Raw genomic sequence first — 17,566 nt, 5'->3', positions numbered from 1 at the left:
GGCTGCGATGTCCTCAGTTCGTCCCATTTCTGTGGTCTTTCCCCTTGTTGGAGGCTTTTCCATCCCCTTTACGTAACAGTTTGCTCATGTCAAGGGCCCCAATCCTGAGCTTCAATAAAGCTCACAGTTGATTAGCCCTGAGCCCCTCCTGCAGTGTTCTTGATAGGAACATGTGTTCTTGTCATGTTCTTTGTATGTGCGTGGTAGATGAAGCCATATTCTTGGCTTCCCCTCCCTAACAAAGCAGAATCTGACAACACATCTTTCTCTGAGATCTAGCTTTGTTTAAAAAAAAAAAAAAAAAGAGCTCAAGTTTGAGAGAGAAGGGAAAATGTGGCTGTTTTCCTGGAGCTGATACTTGTTTTGCGTTTTAGCCTAAAAAGGAAGTCTGTAGACCCTCGGTGCTTCGATAGCTGTGTCCTTTGTGCTAGGAGCTGGGGATGCGGGGGGGCAGGCCTGAGGTTGATGTAAGCAGACCTGCCGTCTGCCCGGGAGCAGCCCTGACTTTCTTTTTTTCTAAGTAGAAGGAAGTTGAGCTTATTAAGGGTTTGTTGCAGGGAGGGGGCGAAGGAATGTTCTTCCCTCTGGGAGGAGTGCGGAGGCTGCCGCTCAGTGGGAGACTGGGAGAAGCTCCTGAACTCACTTTGATTTTTGAGAACTTGTTGGTGGAGCCTTTTCTGTCTGCTGCCTCCTCTCCTCCTGCCCTGCCTGTCACTGGGAGTCTTCCTGTTCTCCTCCCACCCCCAGCGCCCTTCCTGCGGTGTGTGTTAGCCCCTGGGTGCTGCGTCATCGTAGGGCATCGCAGGAGGCCAGTGAGGAGGCCCATGGGTGACACCCAGCAGTTCCCAGGGTGGAGAAGAGAAGAATGACGGGGGCCAGCCTCTGGCGTCTGCCTGGCCAGTGCCTTTCTCACCTTCCCAGACCTGTAGGAGAGCCTTGGGGGTAACTCCCTGAGAAAGAGCTGTATGCTTGGCCGGCGCCGCGGCTCACTAGGCTAATCCTCCGCCTAGCGGCGCAGGCGCACCGGGTTCTAATCCCAGTCGGGGTGCCGGATTCTGTCCCGGTTGCCCCTCTTCCAGGCCGGCTCTCTGCTGTGGCCCGAGAGTGCAGTGGAGGATGGCCCAAGTGCTTGGGCCCTGCACCGCATGGGAGACCAGGAGAAGCACCTGGCTCCTGCCATTGGATCAGCGCGGTGCGCCGGCTGCGGCGCGGTGGCCATTGAAGGGTGAACCACCGGCAAAGGAAGACCTTTCTCTCTTTCTCTCTCTCTCACTGTCCACTCTGCCTGTTAAAAAAAAAAAAAAAAAAAGCTGTGTGCTGCCCCCTGCCTGGCCAGTGGGTTAGGCGTCTGGACCCTCAGAGCATCCCTGTGTGGTTTGGAGATTTGTTTCCTTTTGAGAAAGCCACGAGTAGATGGAGATGCTTGACAACAACCTGCTGTGGGTGTGCTTTCATGTCTGCCTAAATCTGGGCCAGCCTGGAGACCCAGGCAGAACCTGTCCTCGCAGGACGGGCCCCGCCGCTGCTCTGCAGAAGCGGTCTCCTGGCACACCTCACAGGTCCTGGTCCTGGTCTCTGTCACACAGAGTGACGATGACTGTGCCCGCTAACACACGTTTCACGATGCCGTTGTCCAGAGTGTTACCCGCATGCCGACAGCACGAGGCTGCTGCTGGCCGTGTCCTTGTTTAACTCTTGGGGAAACAGGCGTCCAAAGCAGTGCTGGTCAGCACACGCGTCGACCTGGCAGCCTGGCTCTAGAACCCGTGCTGTCTTTCCCTCCTGCCTCTGCCTCCTCTTCCTGGTGTGGTCACTCTTAGGCCGCATGTGGCTGTGCTCCTGGGACTCAGCTGACATCTGGAGCGTGTGTCGTTGGCACTGCCCAGATCATATCAGCTGTCGGCTGACTGCTGGTGGCTCTGTGAGGTCCCTGTTGCTCCCCTGCATTGCCACATGCTTGTTCCGCTCCCTTCCAGTGCTTGTCTCTGCCCCTCCGTTGCCCACCTCTCATGTTGGTCTCAGACCTGGGCTCCATTGCGGCTTTTGTCCCTGAGCCTGGCTGGCCTGGAACCCCCTGGAAGACTCCCGTAAATTACAGCCCTGGGACTGGGGGCTGGTGGGGTAAGACTTGGGTCTGAGTGCTTCTTCCATTTCCCTGGAGATCGTGATGCTGCTTACTTGGCTGAGGACATTGCTCCCCAGACTGCACTGCACGGGGGAGCTGCATGGGAATCTTGTCAAAATGCAGCTTCCGGAGTGGTCTGTGTGCCCCCTGATTTGCTGTGGGGCCCACACTCCTGGTGCCCCCATGCTACTGGCTCTTGGTCTTCCTTTTCAGTAGCTAGGGCCTGGAGCACACATCCTGCTCTTTCAGTCCGTTCTATAGTTCTATAGGTTGTGTCCCAGGGTGGCTCCTGACAACCCACTTGCCTCCAGGGTTAAGTGACAGGAAGGAGCAGCAAGGATTGAAAGTACAGCCATCTGTTTGTGGAAGGACTGGTTGGAGAGGCGGGCAGGCCTTGTTAATTAGCGCTGCCTGGAGTTGACTTGAAGACAGCTGTGCTGCACAAATTTGCAGCACCCCCCCCCCCCCCCGCGAGCTGTGTGCAGTGCCTGATGGAAGCCAGAATGGGAGCCATGTTGGGGGACTCAGCTGGAGGGCATTCCAGCTGCTTGGGTGTGCTCTACAGAGGCTGTGTCAGCTCCCCTGGTGTGAGGTCAGCCACGTGAGTTCCCTAGGCCCACCAAGATGTTTGGTCCTGACACTTGTACTTGAGTGCCCCTTGGTCATCCCCACCCAGTTATGAGAAGGCCTGGTTGCGTATCAGGAAGGTATCCTGTGCAAGAGAGGGGTGTCTGGTGTTGCCGTGAACCAGCGAGGTGCCCGGCACAGGTGGAGACTCCCTTCTCCTTTTCCGACCGTGGACTTGCGTGTTCTCACCACGTTGCTCGGTAATTGCCCAGCGTTTGCCCTGCGTGTTCTCCTACCCATATAAAACAGAGCTGTTCCTCAGGGTGTTGGCACTGGCGGTGGGTTTTGAAACCTGTATTCCACGCAGTGAGCCCTGTGCGTGTGAGGCTTGTGAGGCTTGCTGGCTGTTGTCCGCTGGCGCTCAGGCACATTGGCTGTCCACACCTTCCAGGTCCTCGTTGTCACTGTTTTGTGTGGGTCTAGTCCTGGCCCTCATCTTGTCCTTGGCCTCCTGCACTCCCTGGGTGATTCCCTCCAGTCCTGGAAGGTGAGTGTGCTCATGAGTAACACACTTGCCTCTCCTGCCCCACCTGTGTCCCACGCACTCAGCCTGTGCATCCCACTCTCTCAGCAACACCTCCACGTAGACACCTTACAGGTGTCTGCCGTGAACCTGGACCGTCTCCCTGCCGCACCCCTGCTCTGTGCCAGGTCTCCTCCTCGAGACTGGAGACTGCTTGTGTCTCACACCTTGCAGGGTCTGACCCGCTCCATTCTGCACACATCGCGTCGTGGCCCTTGAATGCATGTTTGCACTGTCTTCCGTCACGGCCCCCACCTGCGTGCTTCTCCCCCATGCTCCGAGCTCTTGTCATCTCTCAGCCAGACCCAGGTTTCTTAAGCTTCCTTGACAGTGTCCAGGAACTGTATTTCACGCTGCCACCTGGTGACATACTCATGTACAGACGAGCAACACCTTCCCAATGCAGCACCAAACCTTTCTGCTGGCATGGAGTTCTGGGAGCATTCTTTATTTCACAGAAAGCACTCAGTGCATTCTGGTCACAACACGGGTCTGTGCCTTTGTCCTTGAAGGTGATCCGTCGAGCTGGCACCATTGGCATCGACTCAGCTTTCCAGAAATGCCCACATCAGCCCGTCTGTGGGCCCCATGGAATCATAACCCGCATGACGGGAGAGCCACAGCAGCTGGCAGGAGAGGCACTGGGCTGGCATGGCTGTGGGGGCTCCTTTTCCAGCCAGTGCCCTGGCGTCCAGCCCTGGTGGCCTGTGACCCACTCCACTGTGTGTAGGGCTGGACTGCCCTGCAGTAAGATCACGCCTGGAGGAATTAAAAAATCAACATAAAGTAGAACCCAGGGTCTGGGATCCTCACAGTTGTTAGATCAGAACTCCCTGTGCAGCTGGGACTGAGAAGTCCTGTTGCCCGAGGCCTGGCCCCTGCCTTCCTCTGCAGGTAGACCTACCTGTGGCTCCTGCCTTGCTCGGCTCCGGTCACACTGACCGTGTTGCTGTTCCTTTGTGCATGCCTGTCTTCCTGCCCAGAGTTCTCTGCGTCATTCTGCAGAGTTTCATGTCTCAGCACAGGTGCTGCCCCCCAGGGGTTGCCACCTTCCTTCCTTTCCCTCCTCATCCCTTTGTCTGTCTCCGTCCTTCCCCGTCGTCGTCATACCAGCCCCTGCTCCTGGTGCCATGTTGGGCACTGCTTGCTTGTTGACTCTCTCCTGCTGTGGAATTGAAGCTTCAAGGCTGGGGCCCTTTGTGTCTTGCTCACCACATTGTCCCTGGTGCCTGGGCCAGTGCCTGGCACAGAGACAGAGGCTGGGTCGGCATTGATGAGTGCTTGAGGTGGGGGAGGGTAGCTGTCTTCCGCTCTTTCTGGCTTTTTTCCACCGGGTTGCCCTTGCCACACAGAGGCAGGAAGATTGCTTTGTCCCTGGCCATCCTCTATCCTGCGAGTTCTGACACTTAGCAGGGGTTTGCTGGGTTTTCCAGGGGAGAAGCAAAACCTGGCTTTTGGCTTGAGCAGCCCCACCTTTCCTGTCCCCAGGTCTTCACTTTGCATGGGCTTTGCTTCTGTGGTGGGCCTGGCAAGCTGTTGCCACCCAGCCCTGCAGTTTTTTTCCTTTGGAGAAGTTGATGCTGTGTGTTCAGTGTCAGACCACATCGTGGTCTGCAGCTCTGGGTGTGCGTGCTCTTCTCAGCTGTGCTAGCTCTCGGTCATGGAAATCCGGTCCCTCTGGAGCCCCAGGTCTCAGCACAGTGGCCAAGGGAGTGCCGTCCCACCTTCTCGAGCTGGGGAGGGGTCACAGGCCCATACCCTTGGAACAGGGGCTTTGAGGGGCAGAAGGCAGGCTTGATGAGGGAGTGTGAGTGGCAGCTTGGAAGACAGAGCTATTGTCAGCAAGGCAGGCTGAGAGTGACCTGGGCTGGGTGTCTGGTGCAGTGATGAGGATGTGGTGCAGTGATGAGGATGCTGTTTTGTACGCCACCTTTCCATGCTGTGCCGAGTTCAAGGCCTGGCTGTAGTCCCAGCTCCAGCTTCTGCACACCTTGGGTGGCAACCGGTGATGGCTCAGATGCTTGGACCCCTACCACACAAGTGGGAGCCCCATGTTGAATCCCGAGTTCCTGCTTCCAGGCTTTGGCCTGGCCCATGGCTTGTTCTTGTGGGCACTGGGTGATTGAACCAGCGGATGAGAGCTGTGTCTGTCCCTCTCAAATAATAATAAAAAAAAAATTTAGAAAAAGAACCACCAGCTTGTCTGTCATCACCGCTGGGGAACGGCCTGTGCGGTGTGCTGGGGTGCAGGGGTTCAGGGGAGGCTCACTCCAGGACAGAGGTCCCCGCGCTTGGTGTGGGGTCCCCTTCCTGTTACCTTGTTCTGGTGTGTGCGGGGCTGAAGGAGATCTCCACTCTCCTGGTTGTGGCTTTGGCACTTGGTGCAGTGTCTGACAATGTCAGCCCTTGATACTTTGCCTGTAGTTCCCCCTGTGAGATGGGTTCCCGTGTTTTGTATATTTGGATGTTTCATTTCCCTTCTCTGCGTCACTGCTCTGTGTAGACTGGCCATGTGGACAGGGTTGCTTTCGCCCTGTTGCCTGATGCTGTCATTGAGGCCACGCTTTCCATTTTCAGAGAATGAATATGAGACTCAACAATGCAAGCAGTCAGCGCCTGTTTCGTTTATGACAAAGGAGTGTCTACAGCAGCAAGGGGACCAGGGACAGATGACTCTTTTTCTTGCAGCCTTGAATTTGATTCAGAAATGTCAATTGGATAATTGTGTGTGAAGGTGTGACGTTGGCTCCTTGGGAGGGTACAGGTGTGAATAAGATGGCCATGTTCCCTGTGGGCGTGTTGAGTACCAGGAAGAGGAGGGGCAGCTTGTCCATTAGAATTTTATGTAAACGCCAGGCAGACTTGTGTCCTGTGTGGGGGCCTCGGTGCTAAAGGAAGTACAGTCAGACCGGACGACCATGGCTTCTGTACCTAACTGCTTGCGGAATGCAGGTGGAGGAGTTTGTCTTCTGTGGTTTTACCCTGTTTTTCCCTAAATAATACAGTTATTTGAATTGTACTTCTGTGTTAGGTGTTACAAATATTAAACCATATAGGAGGAAGTGTGTAGGATCTATCTTAATATGCCATTTTTTAAAAAAGATTTATTTCTCTATATGAAAGGTAGAGTTACAGAGAGGCAGAGGCAGAGGCAGAGAGGTCTTCTGTCTGCTGGTTCACTCCACAAATGGCTGCAACAGCTGGGGCTCAGAATCCGGAGCCAGGACCCTGGAGCTTCTTTCAGGTCTCCCACGTGGGTGCAGGGGCCCAATGACTTGGGCCATCCTCCACTGCTTTCCTAGGTGCATTAGCAGGGAGCTGGAGTGTAAGTGGTGTAGCCGGACTTGAACTGGCACCCATATGAGATGCCAGCACTGTAGGCAGAAGCTTAACCCACTACGTCCTAGCGCTATCCCCAATACCATGCCAATTTTAAAGATTTATTTATTTATTTGAAAAACGGAGATTGTTGATCAGTCTTCCATCTGTTGGTTCACTCACCAGATAGCTACAATGGCCAGGCAGAAGTCTGGAGCCAGGAACTGCATCTGGGCCTCCCACTTGGGTGGCAATGGCCCAATCATTTTCTGCTGCCCTCCCAGGCATATTGGCAGGGAGTTGGATCAGAAGTGGAACAGCTGGGACTCGATCCTGTTCTCTGATCGGGATGCTTGTTTCACAGGTGGCAATTCAACCCACTGTGCCAAACACTGGTCCCAACCATGCCATTTTATGTAAGGGCTTGAGTGTCTGTGGATTTTGGTGTCTGCAGGGCATCCTGGACCTGATCCCTCATGGATGCTGAAGGAAAGCTGCGTAAGATCTGTTCAGAACACACAGGAGAGGAGGAGGTGAAGCCGGTGTGCGTGGAGACCCTCAGGTGATTGCTGTTGCAAGGCACTCTGGCCTTCATTCTGGGCAGGGGGACCCTGTGCAGGTTTCTGTGTAAGGAAGCACACGGGCACAAGAGATTCTGAAAATCGGGAGACTGGCGTTCAGGAGACTATGGGAGGAGATGTGTAGGTGGTGGGACCTGGGCCTGTGGCTTTGAGTGGAAAGTGTGGGCTCCATTCATTTTGTTCATTGACTTCTGTGGATGCGAGTAGAAAGGAATCGAAGGTAATGTGGCAGTCTTTCCCTACCAAACAGAAGACGGAGGTGCAGTCAGTCAAGATGCAGGGTTAGGAGAAGAGGTAGACTGGGCTGTGAACAGGGACAGAGACGGACTTCACAGTGGCTTGTGTGGCCACAGCCATGAGGCACGTGTTGGTCTTGGAGATGCCTGGAGGATCTGCTAGGGTATGAAGCAGACTGGACACCTGCACCAGGTGCTTTTGTTCTGCTCTGGGGTTGAGGAGCGAGGTGAGAGCTGGGGGTGCTGCTGTGGGTTGCTTCAACCCAGAAGTTGTGTTTCTGAGAGCCTGGTCTGGAAGTGCAGATCCCAGGAACTTTCCTGTTCACATTCCAGGAAGCAGGAGGGAGAGGGGGGTGAAAGGTTGCACCTGTCCACTGTGTGGCCAGAAGCTCCTCTCCTTGGCCATCTCAGTGTGTCGGGCTGGGAAGTATCTCTGTGTGTGTGTGTGTGTGTGTGTTCAATCTGGGCCTGTTACCATCTCCCTTGATAGAGTGGTCTTGAATAAGGAAGGAAGGCGTAGTAGGGACTAAGTGAAGAGCAGCAGTCTTTGCCACAGAAGCTCAACCTGAAATTCCAGATGTAGGTGCCAGTGTTCCCAGAGGGTGTAGAGGGCGGAGTCGTGGGAGCATGCAGCAGGTGTAGGTGCCAGTGTTCCCGGAGGGTGTAGAGGGCAGAGTCGTGGGAGAAGGCAGCAGGTGTAGGTGCCAGTGTTCCCGGAGGGTGTAGAGGGCAGAGTCGTGGGAGAGTGCAGCAGGTGTAGGTGCCAGTGTTCCCGGAGGGTGTAGAGGGCAGAGTTGTGGGAGAGTGCAGCAGGTGTAGGTGCCAGTGTTCCCGGAGGGTGTAGAGGGCAGAGTCGTGGGAGAGTGCAGCAGGTGTAGGTGCCAGTGTTCCCGGAGGGTGTAGAGGGCAGAGTCGTGGGAGAGTGCAGCAGGTGTAGGTGCTAGTGTTCCCGGAGGGTGTAGAGGGCAGAGTCGTGGGAGAAGGCAGCAGGTGTAGGTGCCAGTGTTCCCGGAGGGTGTAGAGGGCGGAGTCGTGGGAGCATGCAGCAGGTGTAGGTGCCAGTGTTCCCGGAGGGTGTAGAGGGCAGAGTCGTGGGAGAAGGCAGCAGGTGTAGGTGCCAGTGTTCCCGGAGGGTGTAGAGGGCAGAGTCGTGGGAGCATGCAGCAGGTGTAGGTGCCAGTGTTCCCGGAGGGTGTAGAGGGCAGAGTCGTGGGAGCATGCAGCAGGTGTAGGTGCCAGTGTTCCCGGAGGGTGTAGAGGGCAGAGTCGTGGGAGAAGGCAGCAGGTGTAGGTGCCAGTGTTCCCGGAGGGTGTAGAGGGCAGAGTCGTGGGAGAAGGCAGCAGGTGTAGGTGCCAGTGTTCCCGGAGGGTGTAGAGGGCAGAGTCGTGGGAGAGTGCAGCAGGTGTAGGTGCCAGTGTTCCCGGAGGGTGTAGAGGGCAGAGTCGTGGGAGAGTGCAGCAGGTGTAGGTGCTAGTGTTCCCGGAGGGTGTAGAGGGCAGAGTCGTGGGAGAAGGCAGCAGGTGTAGGTGCCAGTGTTCCCGGAGGGTGTAGAGGGCGGAGTCGTGGGAGCATGCAGCAGGTGTAGGTGCCAGTGTTCCCGGAGGGTGTAGAGGGCAGAGTCGTGGGAGAAGGCAGCAGGTGTAGGTGCCAGTGTTCCCGGAGGGTGTAGAGGGCAGAGTCGTGGGAGCATGCAGCAGGTGTAGGTGCCAGTGTTCCCGGAGGGTGTAGAGGGCAGAGTTGTGGGAGAAGGCAGCAGGTGTAGGTGCCAGTGTTCCCGGAGGGTGTAGAGGGCAGAGTCGTGGGAGAAGGCAGCAGGTGTAGGTGCCAGTGTTCCCGGAGGGTGTAGAGGGCAGAGTCGTGGGAGAAGGCAGCAGGTGTAGGTGCCAGTGTTCCCGGAGGGTGTAGAGGGCAGAGTCGTGGGAGCATGCAGCAGGTGTAGGTGCTAGTGTTCCCGGAGGGTGTAGAGGGCAGAGTCGTGGGAGAGTGCAGCAGGTGTAGGTGCCAGTGTTCCCGGAGGGTGTAGAGGGCAGAGTCGTGGGAGAAGGCAGCAGGTGTAGGTGCCAGTGTTCCCGGATGGTGTAGAGGGCAGAGTCGTGGGAGAAGGCAGCAGGTGTAGGTGCCAGTGTTCCCGGAGGGTGTAGAGGGCGGAGTCGTGGGAGAAGGCAGCAGGTGTAGGTGCCAGTGTTCCCGGAGGGTGTAGAGGGCAGAGTTGTGGGAGAAGGCAGCAGGTGTAGGTGCCAGTGTTCCTGGAGGGTGTAGAGGACAGAGTCGTGGGAGCATGCAGCAGGTGTAGGTGCCAGTGTTCCTGGATGGTGTAGAGGGCAGAGTCGTGGGAGAAGGCAGCAGGTGTAGGTGCCAGTGTTCCCGGAGGGTGTAGAGGGCAGAGTTGTGGGAGCAGGCAGCAGGTGTAGGTGCCAGTGTTCCCGGAGGGTGTAGCGGGCAGAGTCGTGGGAGAAGGCAGCAGGTGTAGGTGGAAGGGCTGTGGGCAAGTGCCGATGGCAGGATCCTTGGCACATGTGGGAGGCTGGGTGAGGCGGGGGATGTCCAACTGTAGCTGGGATGTGGTTCTTTATTGGGACATGAAAGCCCTTCCCCAGTGCTCATGTTAGACTGGTGTATAACTTGGGCCGGTCTCTAAGCCTCAGTTCCGTCTGGGACTCCCGGCACAAGATCATTGGGAGGAGTTGTAAAGGTGGCTGCCACGCGGTTAGCCTGGTCTTGCATACTTGGGTGTGTGTCCGTCCCAGCTGATGTCGTCACTTCGTGCAGGAGGAGCAGGGACATGGACTTCAGTGGTCTGTGAGAGGAGGAGGTGGCGGTGAACAGAGTGTCTGTGACTGAGAAGGTTGGGTTGAGGGCTGCTTCTGGGGAGGGGATGAAGGGGTCCCGCGGCCCTGAGCGCGGAAGGAAGAAGCCGGACGAGTTCCGCGCTTGAGGAGCTGTGGGAGCGCTCGGGTGCAGGGCTGGGCAGCAGCCTGAGGTCAGGTCTGTGGCCCTCGTCTCACAGAGGGGCATGGCAGATGGCTGTTTCCCTTCCGAATCTGACTGCGTGTGACCCGCGTGTCCCCCACGACTGATGGAGTAAAATCCAGACGCTTTGAGTTGTGAGGCTTCCTTGTGGGCACCAGCAGCATTCAAAGAATTGGGCCGAGTCTGAATTCAGACAGATGTTCTAGAAGGATCTCTGAGTGTTACAAAGCTTAACACTTCAGTTGCTGTCTGTTTCAGCACGGTAAACTGCTTTGAGCACAAGTTGGGGGAAGTCCCATAGAGTTTCTTGTAACAGATCTGCCTTCATAGGGAAAGCCAAATTGACATACAAACTAATGAGCTCTTCCAATACGTTTTCCTTTCTTGGTTTTTTTTTTTTTTTTTTTTTTTTTTTTTTTTTACAGGCAGAGTGGACAGAGAGAGACAGAGAGAAAGGTCTTCCTTTGCCGTTGGTTCACCCTTCAATGGCCGCCACAGCTGGCGCGATGCGGCCGGCGCACTGCGCTGATCCGAAGCTAGGAGCCAGGTGCTTCTCCTGGTCTCCCATGGGGTGAAGGGCCCAAGCACTTGGGCCATCCTCCACTGCACTCCCTGGCCACAGCAGAGAGCTGGCCTGGAAGAGGGGCAGCCAGGACAGAATCCGGCACCCTGACCGGGACTAGAACCCGGTGTACTGGCGCCGCTAGGCAGAGGATTAGCCTATTGAGCCGTGGCACCGGCCACCTTTCTTGTTTTTAAGGTGTTAGATTTTAGTAATGTCCACATTTGCCCTTCATGCCCTCATCTATGGGGACAAATCTCTGGATTTTTGGCTGAGTGTGCACTGGTCTCCTGCACTTGTCCCTGGTGTTTACCCGTGCTGATGCCTTGTCTGTAGGTGGCATGGTGGGGACGCGGAGTAGGGGTCCACAGATGGGTTTTCGAGTGGTTATTACAACAGGTGCAAGGTGTCACTGTGCTAGCCTGGGTCTGTGTGGGTTCAGTGAGTGGCCTCTTTGCCAGAGTTCTTTACATTTTGGTTTATGGAGACCTCTCCCCTCCCTAAAATCGCTCTTGGGATCAGAGCAGCTCCTCACCACCACCTTTCTTTTTATAGCGTGGCAGGCTAGAGCCCAGGCGCTCCCCTGTGGTAGAACACACAGGGTGAGACAGAAGTCACTCCAGGGACGGGCAGCAGTGTGGTTGTTAGTCCCGTGGAAACATTGGTTTCACATTGTCTTTCTGGTCAGTAAAGCTGTGCGGGCTTCTAGAGGCCGGCATCCCGCTGTGTTGGTGCGTCTGCAGCAGGGCGTGGGTTCTGACACGCCCAGGACGGGAGTCAGGACTGTGTGGGCAGTGGACAGCACTGCAGCTTAAGGGGAAGCAGTGAGGAAGTAGCTGTCCAGCCTGTCCCGGGGGCCTCTTCCGCACCTCCGGGCACTTGCTGCTCTGCAGAAACGAGCCCTGTGCTGCCAAGCCTTGCTCTGGGTTTGTTTGACTGCAGAGCTGGGGAGGTGGACTTGAATATGGAATCGGGGGTCTAGTGGTAGTGAACGCCCCAGTCGATATAAAGCTTCGAGCAGGGGGAACACGTCTGTGCACTGGGCGTGGCCTGAAGTCCACCAGCAGGCAAGTTCTGCTTCAGGTCATGGGTTCTGAGTGGAGCTACTTGTGCATTCGTGTGTCCAGGGGAGAGCAGCAAACAGGGTTCTTCGGGGCTCAGGATTTGTCTGTGATGCAGACATCCCTGAAGCCTCTGGGGAGCTCTGAGTGCAGGAAGGACATGAGGCAATGCACGAGGCCGCAGGGGTGCTGGTGCCCAGGGAGGGGATGGGGAAGGCAGTCACGGGGGCTCCTGGTGTTGCAGAGGCGACTCGTGGCTGGCCTCATGGAGGCTAGAGGGTGCTTTAGTTACACTGTGCAGCCGCTGCAGGGGCGCTGTTGCAGGCATCACAGATCAACATTGTTGAGCCCGCTGTGTTAGGGAAATGGCCAGTGAGCTGGTCTGCCAGAGGTCACGAGGTTAATTTTCACCTGTGGACTCCATGTGGCTGCTGTTCTTCCTGCCCACACTTCCTGGTGTGGCTGATCCTGGCTGGCTGATGGCTAAAGTTCACTTACGTTCACCTCTGCACTTGATTCTTGCAGACATCGCAGAGGCCTGTGCATGGGCAGCATTGGAAGGTTCAGGCTCAGAGCTGGGCTGCCAGCCCCACCTGTGAGGGCGCCTGCTGTGTGCTTCTCTGCCCACTTCCACCAGCTTGTTTATCTTTGGTCTGTGCCTTACCTGGTAACAACAAGCGTGGCCTTTCAGCCCCTCTCCACAGTCCGCGTGGCTCTCGTGGCTCTGGATTGCACCAGAGCTGGACTTCAGTGAGTCCTCCCAGCTAGAATGTGTGGCCTTCACCTCCCTCCTGGGCTGCCGGGTCTTCTCCCCGCTTGCTTCCCTGGCTGGATGAACAGGTATGAACAGGGAGGTGAAAAATACAGGTGGAGCTGTTTGTGCAAGCCTCGTGAGTACCTGTGTTGCCTTTGTGTTGCACCTAATGCAGGTGAGTAGTAGGTGAGTTCCCACTTTGGCCTGGGAACGTTGTCACACCTCGGGCCCCTGTGCTTCCGGATTCCAGCCTGTCCCTCGTTGTTCTTTTAGCAGTGTGGTGTCTGCAGCCACAGTCATTTTCCAGGAGTAGACTTGGTACACGGGATCATTGCCAGTAGGTTTTTTGTGTTTTATTTATCTCTTTTTCTGGCAATTACCTATTTTTGGAAGAAAATCTATCGAAATACTCCCATTTGGAGAATGATAATGGTAATCGTTTTTTAAAGATTTATTTATGTATTTGCAAGTCATAGTTAGGGAGAGAGAGAACACATACTCTTCTAACCACTGGTTTACTCCCTAGATGGATGCAACAGCCAGGGCTGGGCCAGGCTGTAACCAGAGCTTCTGCATCTCCCACTTGGGTAGCAGAGGCCCAAGCACTTGGGCCATCTTCTGTTGCTCTTCCCAGTGCCTTAGCAGGGAGCTGGATCAGAAGTGGAGCAGCCTGGGAAATGAACCAGTGACCATATGGGATGCCAGAATTGTAGAGGGCAGGTTTCCCTGATAACGCCACAGTGCTGGCCCTGATAATGTTTTCTAAGGGTTTCCTACACATAAGACATGTCTCCTTTACTGCAGTTCTCAGGTGCAGACCCATCACTGACAAAGTTCCTGTTGAGGATATGGGATCCTGGAGAGGATGACACTTTGTTTACCATCACAGACCTGGTGGCAAAGGAACTGCTCTTGGATCAGAACCTGTGTTCATAGCCTCAAGTTTGCTGTTGCAAGTTAGCAACCCAGAGGCTAATTCTCGTGCACTCTTGTTTTTTATTGTTTAACCTACATTGTGTTTTACACTTAAACCTTATGAGATTTTATACTTGAAAAATTAGTTCTGACTTTTTGGGGGAAAGATTTGGAAGTTGTAACCACCCTGAGTTAGGTTCCCAGAGGGCAGCTGGCTGACCTCCGCCCTCCTGTGAGCTGCACCTTCAGTGCCTCGAGTAACCATTGTGGACCATTGTGTGTGTGATGCTGCGGCTGAGTCATGGCAGTGGGGGACAAGAGAAGCCACTGATCCCAGAGTGACGGTTGTGGACTCAGATTGACTGAAGCCTTCACTTAGGCAGTGGTGACATTTTTACAGCAGGGGTCCTTGGGCTTTTAGCCTTGACTTCTCTGCCCCTGGATCAAGACAGACCTGCTCTCCACGAGTCAGTCCTGCTGAGACGAGATCTTTGCGTGCCACTGTGCACTGTTGCAGGGCGGTGGATGTGGTTGTTTTGTGTATGTATTTTAATAGCTTTATTGATGTGTAATTGCATATAATAAAGTCCACCTTTTAGAAGTGTACAGTTTGATAAGTTCTGACGTACGTGCACGTCTGTGATACCAACACCACAGTCAAGACAAGCAAGTTCTCTGTTGCCCACAGCAGCCTCTGCCTGCCCCTAGTGATACCCCTGCTTCCTGCTTCCTGCCCCATCACCATAGATGGGTTTGCATTTCTTAGGACTGTGTACACAGCTGGAGCCCTCCAGCCTGTGCTCTGTCCTTTGACCTCTCAGTGTAACCTGTCCATGTGCGTCGCTGCAGTTCTGTGTGTCAGTGTTCTGGTCTTGTTTTCAGTGCTGTGCACTGTTGCATTGTATACTGCAGTTTCCACTCAAGGTAGATATCGGTGCACTGTGTCTTCTGGTTTCTAGTTCCCACATCCCCAAATTCCTTGGTGGGGTGGAGTTGGTGTTAGGATTTCTAAGGGTTAAGTTGATTCCATGGTTCTAAGGCAGTACCAACCCCAGGGCTTTTTTTTTTTCTTTTCAAGGTTTATTATTTGAAAAGCAGAGGGAGGGAGGGAAGAAGGGAGAGAGATCAGTCTTCCATCTGCTTTATTCTTGAATTGCCCACAATAGCCATGGCTGGCTTTGCCTGAATGCAGGAGCCAGGAACTCCATCCAGGTCTCCCATGTGGGTGGCATGGGACCAGGTCCTGGGGCCATCATCTGCTGCTTCCCTAGGTGTGCTAGTAGGAAGCTGGATTGGAATCCGAGTATCCAGGACTCAAACCAGCGCCCTGATAGGGGATGCCAGCATCACAAGCAAGAACTTACCTGCTGTGCCACAACACTGGCCCTGACCCCCAGGCTTTCTGCCGGGTGGCCTTTCAGTTTGAAGGTCTGTGGGCTGCAGCTCAGAAGCACACTGTCCCCTGGGACCTTCCTGTTTTGCACTTGTGGTAAGAGTTTAAGTAGCCTCAGTCTTGAGCTTCTAAGCTGAGAACACTTTGCTGGCATTTATCAAGTGTATGTGAATGTTTATGTGTCTGCGGGCCGTCTCACACTTGTGGTGTGGAGATGATGGTGTGAAGGGAGGCGTTCTGGGAACGGCAAGTTCATGATGTAGACATATTCCTTGGAAGAGGTCAGGATTGTGTCATTGGAGCTGACTTCGTGGCTGTCCCTCCGAGGGGGGCCTGCTCTTGGAGAGCAGTTCCTGCAGTCACCGGGAACCGTCACAGCACAGGGATGGAGAAGGAGAAGTGTGAGCACAGCTCATGAACCACTTGGTGATTTCATGGCCTTCCGAGAAGTTCATTCGGTGTTACAGATTGCATTTATTCCTGGAAGATAACTTGGTCCAAGCTAACCTCACCAAATATGGTGCCGCATCCATCGCCTGAGTGCCATCGGTGGAGGAGAAGAGAGGATGGGGCCGTTGTCTCACACCGGCCTCTGTCCCCAGGGTGCTTCTGGAAGACCTTTCCTCTTGCACCTGACAAGCTGGGTTTTCAGTCCTGGGCACTGCCCCTCACGTTCACGTACGTCGTAGTGCATCCTTGATGGCAGTTTTGTTTGTGCGTGCTTTAACTTTCGGAGAGACTATGCTCATTTTACGTTTTTAATAAAGTGTTTATTTTTACTTGTAGGAGTTCTTAGTTCCTGTAATTTTAAAAACTAAGTGATCAAGAAATCATTTTTTTCTCTTGGTGGTGACTGGGTATGAGGAGGGTTTGGGTATTAAGAGAAGAAGAAAACCCTTAACTTAAGGTCAGTGTTTGTCAGCACAGGTTCTTCTTCTTTTTTTTTTTTTGACAGGCAGAGTGGACAGTGAGAGAGAGAGACAGAGAGAAAGGTCTTCCTTTGCCGTTGGTTCACCCTCCAATGGCCGCCGCGGCCGGCGCACCGCGCTGATCCGATGGCAGGAGCCAGGAGCCAGGTGCTTCTCCTGGTCTCCCATGGGGTGCAGGGCCCAAGCACCTGGGCATCCTCCACTGCACTCCCTGGCCACAGCAGAGAGCTGGCCTGGAAGAGGGGCAACCGGGACAGAATCCGGCGCCCCAACCGGGACTAGAACCCGGTGTGCCGGCGCCGCTAGGCGGAGGATTAGCCTAGTGAGCCGCGGCGCCGGCCATGTCAGCACAGGTTCTAAAACCACCAGGTGGGGACTAATGCTGTCTTCATACATGATCCGGGACGTGTGGGTTTCTTCAAGTCAGAGAATGGAACTGGATATTGGTCTTGTACTGTGCACAGGTGTTCACTTAAGGTGGATCAGATGTTAAATAGGAGTTGATTTCCTTCTAGAAGAAGATAGGTGTAGATCTCCATGGCCTTGGGTTAAGGGGTGTTTCTCGATATGAGACAAAAGTGTGTAACAAAAGATGGATCAGGTAGATGGTGCTTGATCAAAAATCAAGCATCTGTGCTCGAAAGGCTCCCGGCAAGAGAGTGAAGAGACGGCCCCCGGGGACGGAGAAGTATGTGCACGCCACTTCTTGCTGTCACACCAGTGTCCAGGATATATGCAGAACTCTCACAGTTCAGCCGCCAGAGACAGATAACGAAGTTGAATAGCAGACAAGACCCTGAGGAGACATTTCTCCAGAGGCAAGTGGCCAGAGGTGCAGGAGGAGATGCTCGGGATCGTCGGTCATCTCCGGGGAACGGGACCCTGCAGCGAGAAGTCGCCAGGGCGACCCGGTCAGAAAGAGGCACAAGGAGTGTTGGGGACACCCAGACGTCGGGGCCCTCAGCCATCGCTGCTGGCATTTTGTGAAGTGACGGATCCGTGTTGTATGGCATTCTGGCTGTTCCTCAGAGCTTACACTTATAATTACCTAATGACTCCTAGGTGTGTACCACAGAGAATTAAAAACACAAATCTACAAAAACGCACAGGCGTTTTTAGCAGCATTGTTGATAAGAGCTAAAAAGCAGCCACAGCTGAAATGTCCATGACCTGATTGACGGGTACGTCGATGCAGTAGTGTGGACATGCAGTGGAGTATCATCCAGCCAGAAAAAGGAGCATAGTGTAGACACAGGATGTGGCAGGGATGAACCTTACAGACGTGCTTGGTGAAGGAAGCGTGTTGTAGAAGGCTCGATATGTTAGGACCCTGTTTGGGTGAAGTGCCCAGCACCAGAGACAGAAAGTAGACTACTGGATGCCAGCCAGTAAGCGAGGGGTAAGTGAGGAGCCAGTGTTAACGGATGTAGGATGTCTTTTTAGGGCAATACAAATGTTCTGGGATTAGTTAGTTAGGTGAGGGCTGTCCCAGCTCTGTGAATTTTCTAGAAACTGCTGTGTTGCATGCTCTCAAAGGGTGAATATTGTTGAATGTGAGTGAAACCTCACCT

The 17,566-nt window shown here is 54.5% G+C and overlaps 1 protein-coding gene across 12 annotated transcripts in view; it reads left to right on the top strand.

Annotated features, from left to right (window-relative positions):
* Nucleotides 1-17,566, top strand: part of ITPR1 (inositol 1,4,5-trisphosphate receptor type 1) — a 297,727-nt gene that overhangs the window by 80,680 nt on the left and 199,481 nt on the right. The gene's annotated exons all lie outside the window — the stretch shown is intronic.

The sequence above is a fragment of the Oryctolagus cuniculus genome, chromosome 10 (assembly GCF_051225735.1).
Source record: "Oryctolagus cuniculus isolate XC-2025 breed Fujian yellow rabbit chromosome 10, ASM5122573v1, whole genome shotgun sequence".
Classification (NCBI taxonomy): domain Eukaryota; kingdom Metazoa; phylum Chordata; class Mammalia; order Lagomorpha; family Leporidae; genus Oryctolagus; species Oryctolagus cuniculus.
Note: the sequence above shows the minus strand (reverse complement) of the source record. Positions and strands in the feature narration are given on the sequence as shown.